General features: G+C 39.2%; 1 protein-coding gene across 12 annotated transcripts in view; it reads right to left on the bottom strand.

Moving 5' to 3' along the window:
- MAGI2 (membrane associated guanylate kinase, WW and PDZ domain containing 2) overlaps positions 1-14,474 on the bottom strand; it is a 679,299-nt gene that overhangs the window by 639,173 nt on the left and 25,652 nt on the right. The gene's annotated exons all lie outside the window — the stretch shown is intronic.

Here is a 14,474-nt window from a genome sequence, read left to right as displayed (position 1 = left end):
GAAAGAAAAAGAAAAGCAAGTAAACTTTGTATTTTTTGGTACAGTTTTCTTTCCTAAGTCTGTGTCTCTCTGTTGAATCTAGGAAGAAGGACTGATGAATGAAGAACCAGAGGTGAGTCTTCGCACTTAACATGGCTGACTTCTGCAGAAGAGGGTGGGTATGGGATAAGACACCGTTCAGGCCCCACATGTGCTGCTTTGGTGATACGCCATCAATGACAGATGATTGCACCAGCAAGATCCACAGGGTTTTGGTGTGTGTGTGGTACCCTTTTGTTCAGCACTGCTGATGCTACAACTGCAACTACTGCAGTGACTGCTGTGACAGCTGGAGATGACAGAGCAGCTATGGTGGATCTGAAGTCTGGAATTTTTGTAGCTTCTGGGTTTGTGATAATGGGTTTGTCTTATAAGGAACACTGGGAACTGATGATGACATAATACTGATGGCAAAATTCTGTCTTCAGACAAAGCTTCACCAACAAAAAGTCAGCTTTGTGACCATAATACAGAGCAGAAAATGAGTTAAGAAATTTTGCTGGTCCAAGTTGTTCTGGAGGAAACTGCAAAAGGTAAAGAGTTCCAAACTGCAACCTTGAGGACATGACAGACTTCTGGAGTTTTGTGTTCCCGACAAGAATTTTGTAGAAGAAAAAGCACAGTCTTCAGAGCAGCTGCCAGATGCTATTGCAAGGATTTTGCTTCCAGTTGTGGTAACAAAGCCAACTGAAAAGTATTCCCTCTTCTCAGAGGAAGAGAACCTGATTCCTCAGCCAAGGTTGCTTGTTCTGATTTGTTGTTTTTCCACTGACATTTTTACCTTTGCTGTTGTGGAACTCCCAAATGTATACAAAGGTTCAGGAGATTCAGCTGAAATGTTACCTTAGTTTTTAATACCTGGTGAGGGCAAATCTAACACAAGGACAAGAACTGCCAAGAAATTCTGCTTTTGAGGCAAACAGCTAAGCCCACATCACCTTTTTTTTTTTTTTTTTAAGCTCGTATGAATTCCATCAGAGGCTCTCAACAAAACCATAAAATATGTGGGAAACACTACCAGTAGTTTCTGCTCTCTTTTTGACTGTGTGAAAAGGCTTTAGGCTCAGTATTATTCTCAGAAGTAGCATTCTTCAGTCTGTAATGCAGTCTCCTTTCTAGTCCTGCCAATATTAGAAGCAATGGGTGCAATGCATCTCCTCTTGACATGTTATATGATGAATAAAATCATATGGATTCTTTCAGTGACTGTAATCAGATAATTTCCTCATTTATTCACATAAATGCTTGAGAAACAATGGACGAAATACATAAAATGCCCAATATCCTCTTGTTCTTTAAACCACATTCATTTGTAATTGTTTTACTCTTTGAGAAATCCAGTTACTACATGTTTCCATTACTTTATACAACTCTTGTTTCAGGCATCCTCTGAAAACACTGCTTCACTGAGCTTCTGATACATTAAGTGGTATAATTTATCACTGTTGAGCATGCAGAATTTTGGACATACTGTCTCCAATGTAATCCCCATTTCTACATAACTATTCTCTGAATAAGAATTTATAATCTCTTTGCCCGTAAAAAGCACAACTCAACGAAAATATGTCAGAGATTATTTTGCTATGTGGTTCAGCTTCTGAAGAGACAAATTGCTTCACCTGTTGCAGGTACGGCTATAACTCCTCAGGAACTGGTAGAAAATTCAGGGAAGCAATAAAAAAAAATGAGTGTTTCCTCTTCAAGTCCTTGGCTGTGCCTATACAGCTGTGGATAAGCAGTCATGAAGGATAACTCCCGCTTGTTACCTCCAGGCTGTCTTTGCACCATTAGTAATGTTGTGCACCAAACACATTTGTTCACACTCTTCTGAGTTCCGTATAAGCCTGGAAGGCTGGTCAGCTGGAAGGAGGTCCTGGGTGTACACAGACATTGTTTTCAGAGCTACTGCCTACATCCAGCAACAAAGAATAGCTTCAGAAATGTGTGGGAAGGAAGCAGGAGTCACTGTGGTGTACAAAGCCTGCACAAACTTCTGCATACGTTTGTGTTCATGCTTAAGTGAAAAGCTGGTATGGTCCAGACGCTAGCTCACATTCTCAGTGAGGAAGCATGTACACAAATGATGAACAGTATGGCACTCATTAGAAAAGAAACCCATTTTCCTGTTCCTCGGACTCTGCACGTACACGTACTGCCAAATTTATAGGAGTATTACAGCCAAATACTGCATGCCTTTTTCCTAAAGTTAGATGGGCTTTGTACCTCTTCTGAGACAGAAATACAAAGCCCAAAATCTATTGCAGAAGATGTCTTAGCTCTCCTTCTATCTTGTCTTGTTGGACTGATTCAGCTCCATTATAATACCGTTTGTCTCCAGGTACCTGCAGCACATTGATAAAAGTTGGCTTAAGCTACAATGTCAGCTTCTTACTGGTGTGACTGAAGATATGAGCATATGTACTTCTTCTGACATCTCTATTACAGGGCTGATAGCACCTTAAAGTGCTGCAGCCATTTGCTACATAATCATGAGTCAAAGCTCCTACATCGTTTTCACTGACTTGGTACAGATCATGTTTTTCTCAGAAAGAAATCACCTTGTTTCAACAGCTGCAGAATTCTCATAGTAGCTTCTGACCTGAAAAGGAGTATTTGTCCCTGTCTTCTCATGCTAGAGTGCACATGGCACTCTATGAGGAACAGGATATATATTCTTTTCAATACACTTTTCAAACTACCATAATTATTATCTATAAAAAGGACTAAAGTAGCAACTAACTAAATAATGCACGTTGCTCATCAAAAAAATATAGGTTTTCTAAAACTGATTCAAGTTAAGGCCTTTTTCACCACTTATTTCATCGTTCTGCAAGTTACTCATCCATCAAGCAAGAAATAATCATGTACTACCCCAGACATAACTTTCCTGTTGAGAGTTAGAGAAGTATCTAACACAGAAATGTCTGACCGCTCAAACATCACTCCATTTTACTCTGCTAAGTGGCTTATGGGGTATCTTGATTAATTCATGCCAGATCAATTTAGTTCACTCCCTGCTTCCTATTTTATTAAAGTTCCTGGAAGCTAGGGCTGCTCAGCACCTTAAGAACACTGCTCAACTGGATCTAACCTTTCTAATTTTCAACTGTAACAACAATAATGGTCCAGATCCCTGCTGTTTTAGTTAGCATCATATCATGTGCCACCAGAATAAGAGATGGAGTCACTGGGTTTTATTAAGGACATTTGGAAGGAGACTGACAAAAGCAAGGTCTTCTCTGTGCCTTGTGAGAGTGAGATCTGATAGCATTTCCTATGTTAAATATATTTTAAAGAGCTTGATGTTACTAATTAATTGAAGGTTTGTTTTTTTGTTTTTGTTTTTGTTTTTGTTTTGCATTAATATATGCTGTACAGATGAAGCACAACTCCTGGTATCAAAGTGCTGTGGCAATGCCCTTCCTCAGGAACTCATTCAGTGCTTACAATCTTGGCAATAACTCAGTAGTCATACTGCAGGGCATGAAGCACTAGCAAAATACAAAATTCAGCTGAATTATGAGGGCTTTGTGGTATGTTGTACACAGAGACAAATCATTAACAATACAGACATAGAGCATTGAGCCCATTGGTTTGTTCACACTTTGATTGGTTCTGTTTCATAGTGCCTCCCTTCTCAACAGACAATTCTAACCCAAAGGGTGTGTATGCCTGAATGTTCATCCTGACTGTGGAAACACTGTACTCATTTCCTGTCTGGTGAAACCTCTGTCCTTCGTGAAGAGCAGTGTGGAAAGATAGAGATTCCTAGTGTGGAAATAGAGATTCCCTTCATGGCTAATATCACTCCATCAAGAGCTATCTTTAGAGAATCACTAGAAGAAATGCCAATCGACAATGGCATCAGCCTTCACACAGTCCTTACCCATACGTGTCACAGGACCTGAGTGTTTTGGATGCTCTTTAGACAGTCAGGTCTACTGGGGTCTACTCTACCAGGAGGATGGTCAGTCTGTAACAGTCATTTCAATTTTTAGCTGCCTGGGGCTTCTTAGGGGCCTCAGCTGAAGTATAAATGATTCCCTGCCTAAACCCAATAGCAAATACTGTGTAGGCATAACATAAGCACTTATCTCCTCATAACAGAAAACCAGGAAGCTTTCAGACTAAAAAAAGAGATGCTTACTGTGTTGTGCAGTCCTGGAAAGTAAATTTGCTGGATTGCTGTCTGGATCGGTGAGATTTATCCTCTGAGGACTTTAGTCTACTGGATTTTACTTTGGATCCCAGCATCTGAACCCCAGCCTCTTATTTAAGGTTAAGGAAAACAAATCTCTTGACATAAAAAAAGGTGTGATACCAATCAAATTCACATTAAGTAAAGCTCAGGTGAGTTTTTAAACTTACCCTTGCAGTTCAGACAACCACAGTGCTGATTTCTAATTTATTTCATAGACCAGATACAATCTAGCTAATCATGCCCACCAGAGAGAAAAAGTGTTTCTAATAGTATTATTTTTCATATTGTGTTTCATATTCTGTAGTTCTTATACTGTATCATTCTATAGTTAGTTTATATTATTATTTTTCTAAGGACACAAACAGGCCTTCCAGCAAATTCTTCAATTTCATACAGCAATTTTTTCTCCTGTTACAAAATAATTATATTAAAAATTATCCTACTGAATAAGAGAAATTCCAGACCCTTAAATACATTTTGTTCTGCTGTTCTAATAAAAACAATATATCTGCAGGGAGTTTCACACAAATAGGAGTTAATGAACTGTGCATTTACATCAGTTTCATTCTGCTCCTTTAAAAAATAAAAGGAACGCAATGTACGCTAAAAACTAAGAAATCTCATAGCTGGGAAGAAATTAAACTTCATGAGCACAACAAGCCACTGACACCATATGGATAGGCATTAAGACTTCCTGAAATGCAGTCTTCTCCATTTCATTCCAAAAGGCCTAAAAATATGTGCACTAATGCAAGTGGTGTTCTTCTACAAGTTCAAGGCATATGAAAGCACTGCTAGTTACTGCTTGTTTACAATTTTTGTCACGGGTTCAAAAACAAAATTCAAAATTTAACAAAAAAAATGCATTTTGTGGAAGCTTTATTTTTATATAAATTAACAGGTATATTAAGAAACAAATGATCAGTGAGGATAAAAATATGTCACCTAACGTTGTCAGTGTTATGGTTGTTTTCTCCCCGGAGAAAACCCGCAGTGGTTGCCTGGTGTTTGTTTAAAGCCACTGGATTAGTAACAGGAATTGCCATATTAAGCAGCCTTTCAGAAAGGAAGATACATTATAACAGAAATTTGGAGGGGATGAGCACCAACAACACTGACTCAACGCAGAGGAGTAACTCTTCTCCCACTGATGGCAAAGGAATGCAGAAGCTCTCAGCACCTGATAGGATCAGGGTGACTGTGCAGTGAGATGCTAAATTGATATTAATTTTATTTCCGAGTCTACGTTAGGTAAAATTTCCTGCAGAGACTTAACTTAGTGCCTATGCTAGCAATAATTCAGGCTCTTATGCTTACATCCCTATAGAGGTCTAATCTGTTAGCTTGCTCTAAGGATGCCTGCTGTGCCTCAAAGGTACCATGCTGAAAAGACAAGTGATGCTTTCTTTCAAAAGAAGAAGAAACTTGGCCTCTACCCATCTTTAATATATTGGTGACTATTAAATATTTAACATAAAGTTATGCTTAAGGCAATCAAGCAGAAACTGGAAGAGCTAGGTCTAACCGAACATTTTAAGAGTGTCAAGTTCAAATCCCCTCTACCAGCTGCAGTTCTTCTGGGCTGCATTTTGGCTGTATGCACCTCATGACAGTTCTTAAAACCTAGAGATTTGTGACTAAGCCACATACCAAATCCCCAAAGCAGAAATTGCACTTCACTCTGCAAGGGCAGCGCAGAGTTTCATTTATCCCTGCCAGACATGCAAGTCATGCACAGCTTCCAAACTCAAAACACAGGTGAAGCAGTGGTCTACGTGATCTTGGGTAAATCACTTTACCTTAAGGAATTTGCCACAGAAAAAGTAATGAAATCCACTACTCACCTAATTCTCCAAAATTCTCTAAAATTGAATGCTGCATCAGTGTTGCAGTGACAGGTTTTGTGTTCATCTTAGGGGCTCCTAATCTCTTTGACTGTCACTGAATTCATAATGCTTGCAAGGTCATTGCTGTACTGATTCCAGACCCCAATGAAGATGTTCAGAAGCCAAGTCACACTATTGAGCATAGGTAAACCCTGTGTACCTCACAGATGTTCAGAACTCCAGCAAATACCTCTTGGGACACACTGGTACCATATTCCTGCCGCAGCAGCAGCAGCAGTCCCCACTATATGAAGAAGTACTCCAGCCTTTGCCCAGAAAGAAACACAGCACCTGGAAACAAGTATGAACTGCAAAGCCTTTCCTCTGCTATCAAGATCTCCCTCTGCCAGTGTAATGCATCAGCTTTATTTTGCAGTTTCAGTCTCCCTTTTTTTTCCAGTCCTTCCAAACTCATTTTTTTTCTTTTCAACAGTTCTTCCACTGTTTTTTCACATTCGTCTTTCTGAGGCAGTCAGATACAAACTATCACTGCTTGAAGAAGACCTGGAGCCAGCAGACTGCTTTTACTCTAACTGACACAAAAACGAACAGCAAGTAGCTTTTTTATGAGAGTTATTCCAAGCCAAAGTTCCCTATCTCTTCATCAAAAGCAATTTTTTAACACAAGTAATAATCGTTTGAGCTCCATCCATTGGGAACTACAGAAGAGCTCAGCACTCAACATAAGGGACAGAAGCACATGTCCCACGTGCCTGCCAAGTCCTTAAATTTGCCTGGAAAAAAAAATACCAGTCACACGTATGCCAACATTTGCTACTTTTTTCAGTACAAGATTTGCTGTTGAATCAGGTCCTCCCAGCCCATGCCAAATTCCCCATTTTTCTCTTCCTCTTTCTATAAGAAACTAACAGTTCATCCCCAGACTGTCTCCCAGACCTGGAACAAGTGGAATTTAAACTCCATGGAATGGCTGAGGCAAATATAAAGCTAAGAGTCTTTCCAAAGGACACAAGTACAGAGAACAGTCACATACTGTACAGTGCAAAAATTTCTTTATTCATTACCACATTTGTTTTCCGGTTTGACAAGTGCAAGGCAACTGTATTACCTTATATAGAAAAGACACTGGCAAGGCATAGACCCGACAGACAACCAATATTTAACACTGTGGATTACCTACCACAATGGGACACTGACAAGCAAAAAGAAAACACATTTATATAGAGGACAGCTGTTCTTGTTGAATCCAACAGATACTCAGAGTCCACAAGTAGAATTGCCACATTCACAGATTTTCATGAGTGTGCCCTTATTTAGTGGGAGCACATCAGGTCAAGATAGCGCTGCCATACAAGACTGGGAAACTGGCCATTTTTTAGGAAGCAAGGCCTCAAGTTCAAACAAATGACATGCCCCAAAGGGGCCTTCCTTCCTCTCTTTTGCTCTGGCTGATTATGGAGAAAAAGAAAAAAATATTCAATGTTCTCAAGGGCAACCTAATAAATAGTATCCATTTAGCATCAGCATATGTCTGTTGAAATGTACTAAGCAAAATATCACGATTTCTAGTTTTCTATGGCCATTTACTCACTACTTTACAAAATATTCAATCTTAATTAGAATTATCAGACTGTGACCAGGCATCTCACCCTGCAAATGTCAAGGTCAAATACAACAAAAATAAAACATAATCAAAATAGAGAATACTGTGACCTTCAATCCCACCAAGAGCTATGACCATTCCACTACCGGTTTCAAGAAGTCTAGAGGCACTCCTTCCAAAGCTGTATTGCCCTTTGATGCAGCCTTCTGACTAGAATTCCTAGGCTTAATAATACAAATGCTCATAAAGCTAGCCTGCGTATCAGGTCCAGTAAATACTTGTGCTCGGAAATAATGTGGGATGACTGGTTGTCTCCATGTGATAGGGGGTTATTAGTTTCCCAGGAACAAGGCAGCGTGTAAGTGAGTGGAGCTCCTCATGTGCCATGTGGTTCTTCTACCTCAGATGCTCTCAAACGTACCAAACTTCTGCTTGACACAGTTCTGCTGCAGCTATGCTTCCTGTTCACCCTCTCTCTTGGTTTTTTATGGCCTAATGGCACTTGTACAAGACTGTTGGAGCCAGGAGATCTCTACACAGTTGATGTGCTCTCTGCAGCCACAACTTCTGCTGGACAAGTAGCAGGACACAGGAAAATCCATTCACTCCAAGCCATTTTGTTTGATGACTCTGGGAAGAAAGAGAGGGACAAGGCTGTCACCCCAACCTGACTGTCCTGATCAGAGATGTGCTAGAGTGTTGCACAGGTAATAGCTGAGCATGCATTTTTTTTCCAGACAGTCTGAAATTTGTAAGCTGCTACATCCTGATCATGCAAATGACCCATTTCTCTGATCTGAGCTTGTTCTTGTCTCTGCCTTGCTTTACACAATTACAGCTTCAGACCTGTCCCCTTTAAAATCATCCAGGGGTATCCCAATATATCTCCCATTTCCCAAACTCAGACCCCAAAACAGACTCACCAGTGTCCAAATCCTTCTTGCTGTCCAGAAGAAGGAAGGAAGAACTCTCTTCTCCAAGATCTGGGCTGTGTGCCTGGAACATGCCCTCCTTTACATCAGTTGGCAGATGAGTGCAATTCAGTCAGAGGGCTCATAGCCAGGTCTCAAATGATGATGGCCTGAGGACGAATAGTTGAGTCTTGTCTGCCTCTGAGCTGGGGCCTGCTGGCAGAAGGAGGAAGAGGAGGACTGGCTGTCCCAATGCAAAGAGCACATGTTGGAGTGTTTTGGGCATAAGTGCTACCTGCTACAGGACAGGGACCGTGCCAAGAAAGATCTGACACTGTCTTTGGAAAGAGCTTGGTCTCTCACACTGGTGGCATGATCTTGACTAGTGGATGTCCCACTGTAGTGCAAGTTTACCAGAGATCAGAGAAAGCTGAAACCTATGTGGACATACAAGATGTATCGTAGAATTCTAGTGGTTGGCAGCCTTGCACATAGCAGAAGGGTTGGAACTAGATGATCATTATGGTCCTTTTCAACCCAGGCCATTCTTTGATACTATGTTTCTCCAGAAAACTGAGTGTTGCCTTCACCCAACAGTCAACCTGGCATATAAGGAAGAACTGAATGGCAAAAATAGGGAAAGTCTACAACTTTTTTACTCATTTCATCTGGGAGCAAGGGCAGCTAAACCTAACTATGGTGTAAGTTTCTTCAGCTTTTCTGCCTTTGATATTGCATTGGTGACCAACCTGTTGGAACACCCCTTGGCAATGAGTTCATTGCACAGTGAGACTTTGGCAAAGTTATGATGCCATGCGTACTGTTCCCATATGAAAAAGAGATACAGGTGTCCTCTGGAACCAGTTGACATGGGGCTGCCCGTGACAAATGAGGTCCTGAAGAAGAACAACCAGAGAATTTAAAGGGGTGAGAGGGAGGGAGCTGATGGCACCAGTATGTCTGTACAGCCTCAAAGAAATCAGGCAAATCTGGTCATTTAAAAAGTCAACTTGTTACACTGAAAGGCACTAACTGGTCCTCAGAGATCAATCATTGCCCCCCAGATGGAATTTCTAATGTATCAGAGATTTTGGATAATCAGAGCTTTTGCATCTTAAAGACATCTCTGCAGCTCTCTTATAGAAGAGGGTGGACAGAGATGTTGCTCTATGCTCTGTACAAACCCACACCAGAGGCATGCCCCATCCCTGTACTACTCATGTATATTTTTTAATTCATGTTCAAAAGTGCCAGAATCCACAACTGTTTTCATGAACTTCTGCTTCTCTTTCAAAAAATTTTTAAATTGCCCATTGCAGCCATCTTTGTTGTTGAACGAACATTTACCACCTCATTGTAGCCTTCAGAAATAGATTTATCAAGGAAATGCTTGTAGAATATTAAGTATAGCTGAAATAATGGGTAGCATTGTAACAGCCTTCCCGAGGAGGTATTGTACGAGAGTTGGCCACAACAGTCCAAAAATAGAATGACTGTTCTCCAAATCAGTAGCACACCCAACATGCATTGCTCATCTCTCATCACAAGGAACACTTCTGTCTTGTACAGCTGGACTCTTTCTTAACTAGATTCTATTGGTCACATGCTACGTTTAGTTAGATGTGTTAGCATCTTCTGTTGTTTGTATCTTTCTTTGTATCATTCATTTTCTATTTTTTCCCACTCTTTATATTTATCTAGGAGTTAATCACCTACCAAATCAAATGTTATTGACGGCCTGGGTCACCTGGAATTCTGCTTTCAGTCATGAACTAAAGAGGATTTTTACAGGAAAGCAATTAAGAAATATATGTGTGAATACTACTGCAATGCAGGTGCAGGGAGAGCAGTGGGAATACTCTCCAGACACCACTCATGCAGTCAGCTTACACAGTAACTAATTGGATGCTGTTTCATCACCTTGAACCCCTGAAAATTATATTCATATTTTACAAACTTCATAGAATTTGAAGCTTTTTCTTAAAACCTAAGCACAGTGCCTCAGTGGATGGCTTTGTACTGCAATGAGTTTCACTATAAGGGACTAAAAGCTGCCAAGCCCCATAAAGCTCTGAGAAACCAAGATCTCTCAGGGAGATCTCTGGCATGTAGATCTAAGGCAATGGGCATTTCTCTTCACAACATGGCTTACCTTCCTTTTACCTAGCATTCGGTTGTTCTCATATTGCAAGAAGAAAAAAGAAACTGAAATACACGAAACAACTTCACACTTTGGCTTTCCATGCTACAAAAACAAAACAAAATAAATAAATAAACAAATAAACAAACAAACAAATAAATAAAACAAAAAACCGAGGAATGAGTCTGCCCACAACAAGGCTAAAAACTCCTTATGTCCATGTAACTTCAGCTAATTGCAAACTTCTACACTTTACAACCACAAAGACACATTTTTTTCTCAGTGTCTGCCAAATCCTTCATTCACCTTTTTCCCTTCAGGGGCACCAATACAGTCGCACAGATGTTGCTTCACAGGAATTTTTCTGTAACCTGAACTTTTCCTTGGTATATCAAGCTTATCCACTAGGTCTAACAGTGTATTTCTTTTTTTTAATCTGCCAGACAGGAAGACCTAAAAAACCCTCAAAAGAATTAAAATATATATTCTATTGTAATTATTGCTTCCAAGGGTTTTTTGCTACTCTACAAAAAAAAAAAAAAAAAAAAAAAAAAAAAAAAAAATTTAAAAAAAATTAAAAAAAAATAACTAGAACTAAAAGCTAGAAACAGCTAATTAACAGCTGAATTTAACCAAGTGACTCGCCTTCACTTGACCAGGAGCTGAAAAGGGCACTACCGATTAGAACAGTGAGAAGGACCTTTTAACTCTGCTGAATTTCCCATGCCATCCCAGCTCTAGATGTTCCTGATCAGCAGGTCCAGGGATGAGATAGATGCCCACTGTAAGGCAGGACAAGAAAAGAAGTGTTTACTCTGTAGAGGTGCTAAACAATGCAGCTGGAACTCCTTACACACAGCTCACACAACATGAGACTCATCCACCAAAGGGGAAAACACAGAGGGTACCTAAACATAGACAAACTAATTTCACCCACCTCATTTTTTTTTTTTAAAGCTAAAAGAACATCAGTAGATTTTAAATGAAGTGTACAGTCCTTATTTTAAAAAATTTAAAATATACTTGAGTAAAATCAAGATTTTATACGAATAAGTTATGTTAGAAAACAAAACAGCAGCAGCTGAGTTCCACAGAAGTTCTGTCCATCCAAGAAATATTTTTTTGGATACACAAACTTTTAATTAAGACTCAGTTCTCAATTACTATATGTACCACTAGCTCCCATGGCTTTACTAATATGCTGAGTGTTCAGATCAGGACTATGGGGCGTGATTTTTATTCACTCCATAACTATCCAGACCTAAATTTAATAGGCATTTTGACTAGAAAAGTCTTCACAAGCAGATGTATTTTTTTCTTTTGAAAAAAATGCTTCAAAGTGCTGCTAATAAATGAGACACTTAGAAAAAAGCATTTGAAATAGTGTAGATAATTACCCTTTTAGCATCCTACCACTATTACCATTTATGTAACTTCTGATATACAGTCAAGAACAAACTACTGAATTACAAGTTGGAAGTTTGAAAGGTTATATTAACTTTCTAAAATGAGAATATGCTTCTGCCAGAAGGGGGGGAAAAAAAGAAACGAAGAGCAACAACAACAAAAAAAAAAAAAAAAAAAAAAATCAAGAGGAAACAACCAAAAATCACCAGAACTAAACCTACCAGGTACATTTGAAAAGAAAATAAATGGAGACAATTCACACCCACACGGCTCTTTCTAAGTTCATTTTTAAACAGTCCACAGTTCTTTATACAGGAGACATAAGCAAAAAGTATTTTCTGAAGTCATGGAAGGAATGAGCTTTACTAAGTAGAGCTGCTATTTGCATATCATTAAGAAATATACCACACAAAATCCTCTGAGATCAAGACCTGATACTGGTAGGTGCTGTATGAAAAAAAAGTCTGTATCCTAAGCTGCTTACTGTCTAAGCAGACAGACTATAATCAGTGTGGTGTGCACATAGTCTGCGCTATAGCACAGCATTCAAGCTAGTTCATTTTTCTATAGCTATGTTACTCATAAAAAAAAGAAGCGGGTGTGAAACAGGACCTAAATCTCAGTATCCAGTCAATTATTGATGTACTATTTTTCTGTCTACAGTGCAAAACATTACTTTCTCCTGCAAGCTTCAATTTTCCTGAAATTTTTGGTGTAAGCTTTTTCTATGCTGCTCATTTCCTGCAGGGAAAGATACTATATTCCTAAATTTGACATAATACAAGCTTGTGCACTAAGCGGTACAGGGCAGACTCACAAAAGAACTCAGAGATGCTGAAAATGAACAACAAAAAAAATCTTCCATTCATTCTCTAATGCCCATAATTCTTGATGCTACACCAAAATAATTCATTGCTTGAGGAGTAATAACAATTCTGGAGTAATAACTTGATGACTAGTTATAGCCATATCATCTACATGAGCATGGCATATAGCATGCCTGGTAAACTCCATAACAGTGTTTAAACGTGCCAGTCATCTCTCTACCCTGAAAGCTCACAAAGCAGAGAACAGTGACTGTCCTCCTACAGAAAGTGGCTTTTCGTGCCATTTTGTTTATGTAAAAACCCAACTGTAGCAAATAAACAGCCTGCTCAACCTGCTTACTATAAGTCTTAATCCAGGTATGGAATGCTAATGGGAGTCAGGTGCTGACCCCAGACTGTTTTCCAAACTCAGAAAGAAATATCAGTCCCAGATCGAGCTGAGTTCAACACTCCAGCCAGTTCTCAGCATTCCTACCAGACCACATCAAATGCCAACTGATTATGATTTATCCAGTTTTCATTTACTAATGGCACTTCATGTAAGACCAGAAGAATGTGAACAATCACTAATACATTTGCCCACCAGTAACCAAGGTTCTGTCTAACTCCTTATTTGACCTTAAAATCAGAGGTAAAGTGAATGGTAGCATGATCTCATTCACGTGGAAGTCATGGAATGAGAAATAAATGGAGCCAGCAGTAATTCTGACAGTTCCTGAAGGAAAAAACAATTACTGAATGTTTAAACTCCAACTGTTTAAGACAAGTAATATTTAGTAATTAGAATCAAATCTTTTAATACTTTCTAATATTTTTAAGAGATTTATCTTAAACATATTATAGCAAGAGACTTTATGGGGGTTTAAAAAACTTACAATAATCTGGTTAGCATTCCCACAGATATTACGTTAATTCCACCCATGTATTCCACAACAAATCAGGTTGAAGAAATTCTGACCTACACCCAGATATCAAAAGAGCAACCATCTACTATGCACAACTTAGTAAGGCACTCTTCTTACGCTGATTTATGTATATATAGACCAGTGGGTTGAACAGTCTTAGGCATTCAACTTTAGGTTTTTTATTAGTTCATACACTGAGCAGATTATTAACTGCCCAAAAGAGTGCTTCAGAGTAAAATGCTCTCAACTGGGATGGTGTCCTTACATGTGACAAATGGCTAGAGAAGATAATTACAGCTCCAAAGATTTCACTCTTTAAAGGCAAAATTTAAAAAATAAAGAACATAAAGTGAAAGCGGAGCTTTGATTCTTCAGATGATGTAACTTCGTTAAGTACTGTGTAGAGTATTTTTTCACTGTATAAGCTAGCATGGCATCTAGGGTAAGGATGTTTAACTAGAAGGCAGCAATACAAAGAGAATTTACAACTCATGTTACCCATTTCCTGGCCAAGGGACCTTACAATTTACATAGGCAACTGCATAAGCACACATGCACACAGCAAGGTAAATGGCACCTTTCTTTAGGTATCTT

Source organism: Coturnix japonica, chromosome 1 (assembly GCF_054131305.1).
Source record: "Coturnix japonica strain WE chromosome 1, WE-NBRP24, whole genome shotgun sequence".
Classification (NCBI taxonomy): domain Eukaryota; kingdom Metazoa; phylum Chordata; class Aves; order Galliformes; family Phasianidae; genus Coturnix; species Coturnix japonica.
The sequence above is the reverse complement of the archived record's forward strand: the minus strand, read 5'-3'. Positions and strand labels throughout refer to the sequence as shown.